Below are 10626 nucleotides of genomic sequence, written 5' to 3'. Positions count from 1 at the left end.
TTTTTTTTTAAGAGAACTATCTTAGAACTCAGCTAAGCTCAGCCTTTGTCGACATTGTCACTCGTGCAGCACTTGAAACAAACCGTCTTCCAGTGCAGTCGAGTAAGGGCTTTGGCAGGCTGGTCCGAGGCTGTGGGTCACCGAGCCTAGGACCCGGAGCCGGCAGTCAGTGTGCTTTGTTTGAAAGGGAAGATGTCCGTAACAAAAAGTCAGATAAACACAAAGAAATAGCGACGAGGCGGCCCCCGCGGCCCCCAGAGGCTGCAGGAGGCACCTGCCGGGGACAGCGCGCTCAGAGGCGGTGGGGCAGGGTCCTCTAAAGCGCGTCGGGGAATCACCGGCCCCGCGCCCGGCCGTCCCACTCGAGGCATATTCCTGGTCAGAAATCCGCGTCGAGGTGACTGCAGCTGTGGTCAGAGAGGTCCCTAACAGCACTGCTGGTGAAAGTCCCAGAGTGGCATCAACACGAATGGCTGTCAGCAGAGGAATGAGCTGAATTTGGCATTTTTATACTACAGAATATGAGAGGGAAAAACTGCTTTATGTAAAAAAATGGGTGAAGATTGAGGATGTAGTGGCAGACCACTCCTGGCACACGGAAGCTTCGGGGTCATCCCCAACCCACCTAAAGAAAAAGAAAAGAAAAGGATGAACGTTACACATATAATATTGAACACAAGAAGACAAAAGGATGCATAGTTCAGAATCCCATTTATGTAAACTCAAAAATGGGTGAATGGGGTCCAGAGCCACAGAAGTCAGGCTGCTGTCTGTAAGTTTGGAGTGCTCCTGACAGGTGGATGAAGCCAGGGCTCCAGATGCTTTATTTCTTGATCCAAGCAGGGCATCCTCTGGACTCTGTTGGTCCTTCGTGGCTGTGTCTTCCAAGAGACCATTTCTTGTCTGCTCAGTGTGGAGCTAGATATTGGGGAACAAAAACTGTGGTCCTCACACAAGATTAGCCGGGAGAGCCATCCTTTCAAGCACAGAGCAACAACACTCCCTGACATTTAGTTCTCTTTTAATGGGAAACTTCTAGAAGTGTAAGAGGTCCACTTCCTGCTGTGAACAAAACCTTTACTGCTCTGGTGTCTTGTTTATTCATTCATTTAGGTACTGGGGATTGAACACACACACCTTTTAAGACAGAGCCACATCCCCGGCCCTTTTTTATTTTCACCTTTTATTGTGAGGCAGGGTCTAAGTTGTTTAGGGCTTCACTAAGTTGCTAAGGCTGGCTTGAATTTGAAATCTCCAGCCTCAGTCTCAGGCTCCCACATTCCTGTGATTACAGCCTTTCACCACCACTCTGGGTTGTTGGGGGAAAAGGGACTAACACATGCAGCACTTCCCTGCCCCACCCTTCCTTTTTCAGGGGTTAACAGGGGAGACGACCAGCATCTTGTTGGGGACTGAGGAGGGTGTAAGCCACCTGGAAACTTGGAGTCTCAAATAATTGGTGAGGAACAAAACACAATATATTTACATAAAGCAGAGCTCCTGATAGATCTAGTCCACATGGGCGCTGGAACTAGACAAAGGAAAGATGACTCTAGTGGTTTCTTCAAGGGCATCAAAGGCAGGGATAAGGTTTCAAGGGCGGGGTCTTGTCTCATGATGTCTTGCAGTCAGCAGGTTGACTGGCATCTTGGCAGGTCACACCCATCTCAGGTGCTGTGTGGGACCTTTGCCAGAGCTGAGGGGGAGGTTCACCTGCTTCAGGTGGTCAATCCCTGTGTGGGTGTTGTGAGGAGTTCCCAATGCCAGACCCATCCACTCACTAGGCCATGGTGCGCAACACAGTCAATGCAGCCCGTGGACAGCTAAGACAAGGGATGATCCTAGAACAAACCACTGTTTTAACACTGAAAATTCATACATTATCACGGACTCATCCAGCCCGAACTTCCTCCCTGCTTTCTACAAGCTTCCTTTATCCATTTCTTTCCTTTTCCTCAGCAGTTCAAAGTGAGTACTGAAAGAACCCGCCCTTCTTCCTGAGGTTGGACAAGTTCCTTGGGTCTACTTCTGATTGGCTTCTTCAAGGCCTAGCATTTCCAAATATCCCCTTTCTCTTCTGTATTCCGAATCTTCCTATCCATTCCTTCCCAGTGGTCCTGGGACTTCACTGTCCACCAATGTAAAGTGCATGACCCCTGACGATCATGCCCATCTCTCTCCTTCCTTTCACACTGGAACTTCTCCTAGGATTTGGGATTTCAGGGAGGGCAGCTATGTGTGGGGTGGGAAGGTGACCCATGACCACTCCCCCTCCCACCTCTCTAGTCCTTCAAGTAGAGGAATCTAGGTATTTGACACAAGGGCCATGCTGGGACCTATTTTCCTATCCTCCAAAGCCAGTCAGGAGTAAGAGACTCTTGCAGAACCTCTGGGCAGTTAGACCTGTGGGCCACCTGGAGGGGGTTCCATTTCTGTGACTTAGGCTCCTGGGCGCTGCAGGAGAACAAGAGAAGGAAATGGGTGCCACCTCCCTTGATAAGGAGGACCTTGCCACTGGTCCCTGTGGTGTCCCAGAGCAAAAGAGGTGGTTTGTGTGTTTTCCACAGCCACTGATCTGACTCTCACAGCCCAGTCAGCCAGTGGGGGTGTGCAGGGCTGCAGACATGAAGAATGAGGCCCACCACCCAGCCCAGAGATGAGCCCCTGTCACAAACACTGCAGGAAGCTCAGGGCTGCAGAAGAAGGCTGGTAGTCTCCACCAGAGGTGACTAGTCTGCCGAGACTGGAACTGGAAGAGAAAAGCTTCCTATAACTGAGCAGCTCAATCCCCAAACTTACAAACTCAGCAGACAAACTGACATCTACAGAAGGGTGATACAGTCAAGTAGAAGAAATAATCAAAGGAAAAGTAAAAGCACTAAATGTCTTTATTAGTGACTGCAGTGGCCCACGCCTGTAATCCCAGGTACTGAGGTTGGCAAATTCAAGGCCAACCTCAGCAACATAGCAAGCCCCAGTCCCAAAACAAAAACGAAAAGGACTGGGGATGTAGCTCAGTGGTAGGGTGCTTGTAAGCATGAGTTTGATCCCAGTACTATGAAAATAAATTAACAGACAGGTAATGGATACATTCCAGTGGCAGAGCACTTTCCCCAGAACTGAAAATAAATAAATATCTTAATGAGGGAAAATGAAAGATTAAAAATAAATAAAGTAAGCTGGGGGCATGGTGGTGCACGCTTGTAATCCCAGCAACCCAGGAGTCTAAAGCAGGAGGACTGCAAGATCAAGGCCAGCCTCAGTACCTAAGCAAAGTCCTAAGCAACTTAGCAAGACCCTGTCTCAAAATTAAAAAACAAAAAAATTAAAAGGGATGGGGATATTGCTCAGTGGTTAAGTGACCCTGGGTTCAATCCCCATTACCAAAAAATAAAAAATGAATAAAAGAGCAGAACTAATCAAATTAATATATATTTGCAGCTGACATAATGAATTGGAGTAAAGGCAGTTAAAAAAAGAAATAAAGTTGATGATGTGGTATAAGGTCAACAATGAAGCATATCCTTAACAGCAAGAGTGTTTCTTGGGATCATGGACAGCAGTTCCCTGGTGCTAAGTAGTACAGGAACAGATACACACTCTTCCAGGGCAGGGTTGGAAAACTCACTCTGTAAAGAGCCCAGTGATCAGAATTTTCATCTTTGCAGGCCTTGAGGTCTCACCATGGCTTCTCAGCTCTGCCAGAGAGCAGCCATAGGTAATACTAAGCAAATGGGGTAGCTTTGTTCCAATAAAACTTTATTGACAGTAGCAGGTGCACCAAAGGTCACCATGTGCTGGTCCCTGGCTAGGTCTGATCTTTGATATCAGGAGTCCTTCTCTGTATGTGTTCCTGTCACTGGTTCTGGTCAATGGTCACCTCAGTCGCGGGAGGGTAGAGATGCAGTGTCAAGTCAACACAGGGACACTGGGCGCTGGTGAGAAGTGGCTGATGAGAAACCGGAGTCGACATTCAGCAAGCTCAAGCTCATTTAATTTTGGAACGCATACAGCTGTATTAGGGTTCAGGTAGGGCGTGCCTGCCAACCACACATAAGCACCTTAACACCTATAAGCCAGTCATCTTATGCCTAATGTAACCGCACTACGAGGAAGCACTGAATGTTGCTGTCATGATGGAAGGCAGTCTGGAAGGGTCTTTGTCCCTAAGGGAGGGGGACTTTATGAGTTGGGGGGTCAAACACCCTGAAGCACTTGCATCTCAGTTTCCTGACCTGGTAGTCTGGTAGCTTGGCAACTCTGACCACAAGTGCTGAGGATGTGGCAGAGCACTCCGTCCTGCAGGTGTTCCTGTCAGGCCTGTACAAGCGTAGGTTCTCCTAGCACTCTGAGCTGCTCGTAGCTACTAGTTGTGAACACTTCTCCAACAAGATGGCAGTCCCAGAAGTCATCGAGGAAGTGTCATATCTGACTCTCTAAGAACTGTAAAATACAACAAAGACAGTCACATAATAGCCATGCTTTAACACAGCAGAAAACCCCAGCGTGTCCACTCTCTGATCACAGGATGGATCCCAAGGCCCTGAATGGGTAGTCCAAGCAGGAAGATATCAAGGTTCTAATCAAGTATAGAACGAGCTGATCAGGCTTATGGATTATAGAGCAAAGTCAAGGTAAAGCGATAAACGAATGCATTGTTATTCATCCAGCTGGTGGAATTAAAAGGAACAGTGATTCCTGAAAGTTACATGGCCACTGTGGGAAAGTGAATTAGTACTGTTTGGCCTGGAAACTCACCTGAATTTTTTTTGTGTGTGTGTACCAGGGATTGAACCTGGGGTGGGGTGGGGAGGTCAACCACTGAGCCACATCCCTAGCCCCCTTTATTTTCTATTTTGAGACAGGGTCTAGCTAAGTTGCTTAGGGCCTCACTAAGTTGCTGAGGCTGGCCTGGAACCTGCAATCCTCCTGCCTCAGCCTCCCGAGTAACTGGGATTATAGGCATGTGCCACCGCACCCAACTAGAAATGTCTTTATACATCAATCACACACATCCTTTGGCCCAGGCACTCCACCTGTGAGAGTTTGTGCTTTGAAAGGGCCTAAAATCAGGGCTGTTTACTACAGTAAGGTTTGTAGTGGCAAAAACCGGGGAGCCAACGCTACCCAACAGGCAGGACCCAGGATGAGAACGAGCTTGATTAGGGAAGTGACCCTGACGTCCCGGTGCTCAAGTCGTTTGCAGAGGAATCAATAAAAAACAAACAACAAAAGCAAATGAAAAGACAAGGCCTCCGTGCCGCTAGGTACGGTGGTGTCAGTGCAGCGGAGGGGCATGGTGGCTGCCCTCGCTGGGCTCCCACTTCCAACCTGGTGATGGCTGTGCGTCTTTCTCCTTAGCATTGTCACTGAGGGCACCGTGTGCTCAGTCCTTGAAAGCACTGCCCAGTTAAGGCCCCTCATCTCTCCACAGCACACCTTGCCCATGGTCACGGGAAAAGTCCCCTTAGAGAAGCAGCAGGAGAGATGGGCACAAAGAGTATGCTGGGAGCGCAGATTCTGGAGAGACCACAGCCATAAAGAGTTCTGCTGCATGTGGAGGCCACACCTACACTTCTGGCAACTTGGGAACTGAGACAGGCAGAACACAGGTTCAAGGCCAGACTGGGCAACTTAGTGAGGTCCTGTCTTAAAATAAAATGTAAAAAGGACTGGAGATGTGGTTCAGAGGACAAGTACCCCGGGTTTAATCTCTGATACCAATAATAAAAATTGTTCTGGGAGGAAGTTAATTAAAATTCAATTCCCTCTTGGGCTGAGGATGTGGCTCAAGCGGTAACGTGCTCGCCTGGCCTGCGCGGGGCGCTGGGTTCGATCCTCAGCACCACATAAATAAAGTTGTGTTCACCGAAAACTGAAAAATAAATATTAAAAAAACTCTCTCTCTCTCTCTCTCTCTCTCTCTCTCTCTTTCTCTCTATCTTTAAAAAAAAAATTCAATTCTCTTCTACTGTCAAATATTTCTGCCAGCCACAGGCCACATCATGACACATCAAAAAACAAAAAACAAAAAACCCCACCCATGCTCAGGCTTAATCAAGTACCCTCAATGCAGAGGAAAAAAACAAAAATCATGATTGAAGGAGTGCTTTCTGTCAAAACATCAACTTTTCAGACTTGCAATAGTTCAATGTAGAAAACCCTTGTATATGAAACAAATGTGGCAGATTTTTAAAATGTAACTCAAACCTCTGGAGGTGCCAGGAAAGAGCCCTTCACATGTAGGAACGTGGAGTGTCCACACAGAGCTCCTGCCACCTTTGACTTGGAGAAGTCATTCCAGTGAGTGTGACACCCTCCTCAGGGAATATTCCCTCTGACATGGGAGAGGGCACAGTGGAGCGAGCATGTCTACATGACAAGCAAGAGAGATCTTTGAACTGTGACAAGCTCCTGGGTGACAGCACTCCTCTTGCTGAGTGTGGGAGGGTCTCCTGAGCAAGGCTGTCAGACATTGTAGGAGAAGCAATTCTGAACATGATCTTTCACACTTTGCTCACACTGGAGAGGAAAACCATGTTGTGGTCTTTGTGGGAGTCTTTAGATAGCTCAGCTGGCTCCAGAGAACCATCCTGGGGACCCTGTGCTGCGGTGGGTAGAAAGAGCCAGCCGGTGTCGTTATCCACCCAGCACAAGTTCATGTGGGGACCTGTGAAAGGTGTTCCTGTTAGTAAGCTTTCAACTATAGCTTTGTTATTGTACATCAGGAAATGTACATAGAGAGAAACTCACCAAACACAACCAACATGGAAAAACTGTTGATCAGAATTTCATTTTATTGAACCTCAGAGATAACCCATAAAGGAGGCAAAAACCCATAAATTATTGCTATTATTATTATTTTTTACCCTATGGGATTGAACCCAGGGGTGCTCTACCACCAAGGTACATCCCAATCTCCTTCTTTTTGTTTTTTGTTTGTTTGTTTGTTTGTTTGTTTTGTTTTTTGGTACCAGGGATTGAACCCAAGGGAACTTACCACTGAGCCACATCTTCAGACCTTGTTATTTTTGATTTTGAGGCAGGGTCTCGCTAGTTGCTTAGGGCCTCAATAAGTTGACTGAGGCTGGATTTGAACTTGTGGTCCTCCTGCCTCAGTCTCCCAAGCCACTGAGATTATAGGAATGCACCACAACACCCAGCTTTATTTTTATTTTGGCACAAGTTCTTTATAAGTCGCTGAGGCTAGCCTTGAGTTTGCCATATTCCTGCCTCCACCCACATATTATTTTTGAACCATGAACTCAGTACTGAAATGTGTTAAGACTGTTCTCACAGCCTCCTGTAATCATTGATGAGCAGGTAGGAGCGATCCCACTCTACATAGACCCTTGATCTCCCACAGAAACATCTAATGGAACTCAGCGTCTAGATCTGATAGACAATGTCTCATGGAAATTATTGTCTTAGATAATCAATGATAACTGTCTTTCTGCATCATACAAATAAAAAAACACCAATTTTGAACGACACAGAGGCCATACATCTTTCAGGATGAGTACTGTAGAGAATCAGATGTAACTGCGTTACTATTACTGTCCTTGATGGAGTCTGCCTGCAAAGGGGATATTCTGTCAAGGTAGAGATAGGTAACAGCGGACATGCTTGAAAACGAGGTGTCTGCTGTCCTTGGGAGGGCCTACTTGCAAACGAGAGGCTCCTTCAAGGTTTAGATAAGGTAACAGCGGACATGCTTGAAAACGAGGTGTCTACTGTCCTTGGAGGACTTGCCTGCAAACGGGATGTTCTGCCAAGTGGGCTAGGAGGGCGCTGAGAAAAATTTTATTATCTGTTCTTAACAAAGAGCAGAGCTCAACATACTCCGGGCCGAGAATAGATTAGCCATGAGAAGCGGGTCACTTCTGATTAGAAAGTAAAACTTCTGTGTGCTATGTTTAATTAGCTGAAAGGCCTGATTCATTGCTGTTGGAAGGCTGCCTTCTTTGTTCACAAGACTATAAAAAGATTGCTGGTACACAACAAAGGACTTTTTTTCTGCTGCTGCTTTGCTTGCTCTGCTTCTTCTTTCTTTTCCCATGCTGACCTGCACGTGAATCACTGCAACAAGTACCTTCAGCATGAGTCTCAACCAGAGGCTGTGGGCGGGGCATGCCACCCACCATTTCCTGCATAATCCACATGTTGTCACTTTAAACACCTACACCCAAGGGCTCACTCATTGACACTCTAGTGTTCACCCAGAGAGCATCATGAAGAACCTTGTGCAACTTCACACTCTGAAGGGCACAGCCAGCATCCAGGCAAGATGAAAAAGACACAGCCCAGCCCAGACAGTGGTTCAGACTGAAAGGGCAGTGCAAAGATGTCTCCAAACGTTCAGCTGCTTTGCTTCTTTCCATCCTCCTCAGAGATGTCGGTCACGCTTAAGCTGGTGCCCACTGACAGCATCACTGTGAGAGAGCCTGGGCTTCTCTCTGTGACCTCTCACAGTTGTGGAGAAGTCAGTATCAGTGATGAAATCAGGAAGATGGCAGGGCTGAGGGGCTCCAGGAGAGAATGCACCGCCTTTTGCAGCCTCTGGCAGTTGCTCTCGTTCCTGGCTTTAGGGTGCACTACTCTGATCCCTGCTTCTGTGGGCACCGCCCACACCTCTTTTCTGCACAGGTGTGGTCCAGTTGCTCCACCTCATTCTTGTGAAGGCACATGATTGCATTTAGAACCCAGAGATCTCCCTGTCTCAAGACCCTCAGGTACATCTGCGAAGACCCTGCTTCTACATAGCGGCAATCAGGACCGACTTTTTTAGAGGCCCTTTTCAGCCTGCCACACTCTCCAAGTATCTAACCCAAACTTGGGGCCTTACTCCTAGTGTTTGCTCCTTCCTTCAACCTAATTTCCACGAACAGGAGAATACCTTGCACTGATTGGCCTGGGTCAGGGTACTATCTTGTTCTTGCATCAATCAGTGTTACAATGCCACCCCCAATACATGCACACACAAAGCTGGGAGTTCCTGCCCTCACATTTTGAGGAAGGAAGCACAGAAAAAAGTCCACAGGCCAAGGGTCAAATATCCTAAAAGGCTCTGCTGTAACTCTATTGCAACTTTATTGGTCTAGTGGTAAACTGGGTATAACTGACACTTTATACACTGGACTTTTCATTCTGGAACATGAGCATTTCTTTCCAGAAACTTATCTTCACATGTGTCCCCTGCATTTCTTGATAAACTAACCTCATTTGTTTTTTTTCTTGTTGTTGATTGCTTTGCTTTTTCCAGGACTGGTAATCAAACCCAGGGCTTTGCCAATACTAGCTAAGGGCTCTAGCACTCAGCTCTATTCTCGGCCCCCTTTAGTTTATTAGAATCTAAGTTGCCCAAGATGGCTTCCACCTTGCAATCCTCCTGCCTCAGACTCCCAAGAGGCTGGGATTACAGCTGTGCACCACCGTGTCTGACTATTCATTAATATATTGTCTTTCTTCCAAGTTACAGCATTTAAGTCTGTTTCATACTCTATTTGTTGAGAACAGACTCCTTCTGTTGTCTGGGATGTATTTTATAACCATCCATGTTTGATATCAGAAGAATAAACAATTCAAGAGGAAACAGAAGTGAACTTTCATAGGAACAGGTGGACTTCTTAGGCAGGGAGAGACCCTGAGTTGGGTTGTACCAAGACCAGCAGAGTTTCTGGGGCTTGTTCTTTGTCTACATTCTAGTGGCTGAGGAACAAGATGACCCACATGGGACAGCAAGGGGGATGGGGGTGGCCAGTCCTGGGTGGCAGCAGTGGGCAGCTTAACCAGCATGAAGACCACCTGCTTGTACATTTTCTCTCCTGAGGAACCAGCATCTCTAGTTTTGGGTTTTCCTCCTGGTTTGCCCTGCATTGTGGACCTCCTGCATTCCTCTTTGAAGCAGACCATTTTCTGGAGGCTGTTAGTGGTTACCCACTGCTCAAACCTCAGATTCTTTGCCTCTTTCTGGGCATTATAACCAGTGAGGTCACCTTGGTGCTGACCTTGTCTTTGATTTGGGGAGTGGGGCAAAGAACATACAGGTGGCAGAAAAATGGACCAAAGAGCCTCTTTTGAGAAATAATTATGCTTCAAATAATTTACAGGTAAAAAGTGATTAACTTGGCTGTGATTTTCCAACATGAAGTTTTGAAGTCCTAAAAGGTTCAGTGAGGTGTCAGGATCACACTTCAAAGATGAACAGATCCTTCTTGTGAAGTGGCACCCCCTTTCTCCACAGAAAAGCCTGCTTTACCATGGCTGATTTTAGGACTGTCAGCAAAAGAGTCTCTGCAAGAGTTCAATGTAGATAAACTTCCTATTTTCGTGTCGCCCTGTTTACATGGCCACTGCAGAGAAGATACCAGCACTCCAGGTGCTGGACACCCCTTTCTAGTTTTTCACAAACATATCCAGTATAGTACTTTGAAGAAATGTGCAAACAAGACCTCTGGCCTTGAGCTGGGCTTCACAGAGATGTCTACATTTTTAAGATAAGTTACCAACTGGGCTCTGTGGTAACAGCTGGCAGGGGGAGGAAAGAGAGGGGAGAAGAAGCTCTCCTATTCTCAGGTGCTGTCCTTGAAGAGTTAACTTGCCCAAAACAGTGAAAGAAAAAGCTGC

Source organism: Marmota marmota, unplaced genomic scaffold (genome assembly GCF_001458135.2).
Source record: "Marmota marmota marmota unplaced genomic scaffold, marMar, whole genome shotgun sequence".
NCBI classification, from domain to species: domain Eukaryota; kingdom Metazoa; phylum Chordata; class Mammalia; order Rodentia; family Sciuridae; genus Marmota; species Marmota marmota.
The sequence above is the reverse complement of the archived record's forward strand: the minus strand, read 5'-3'. Positions refer to the sequence as shown.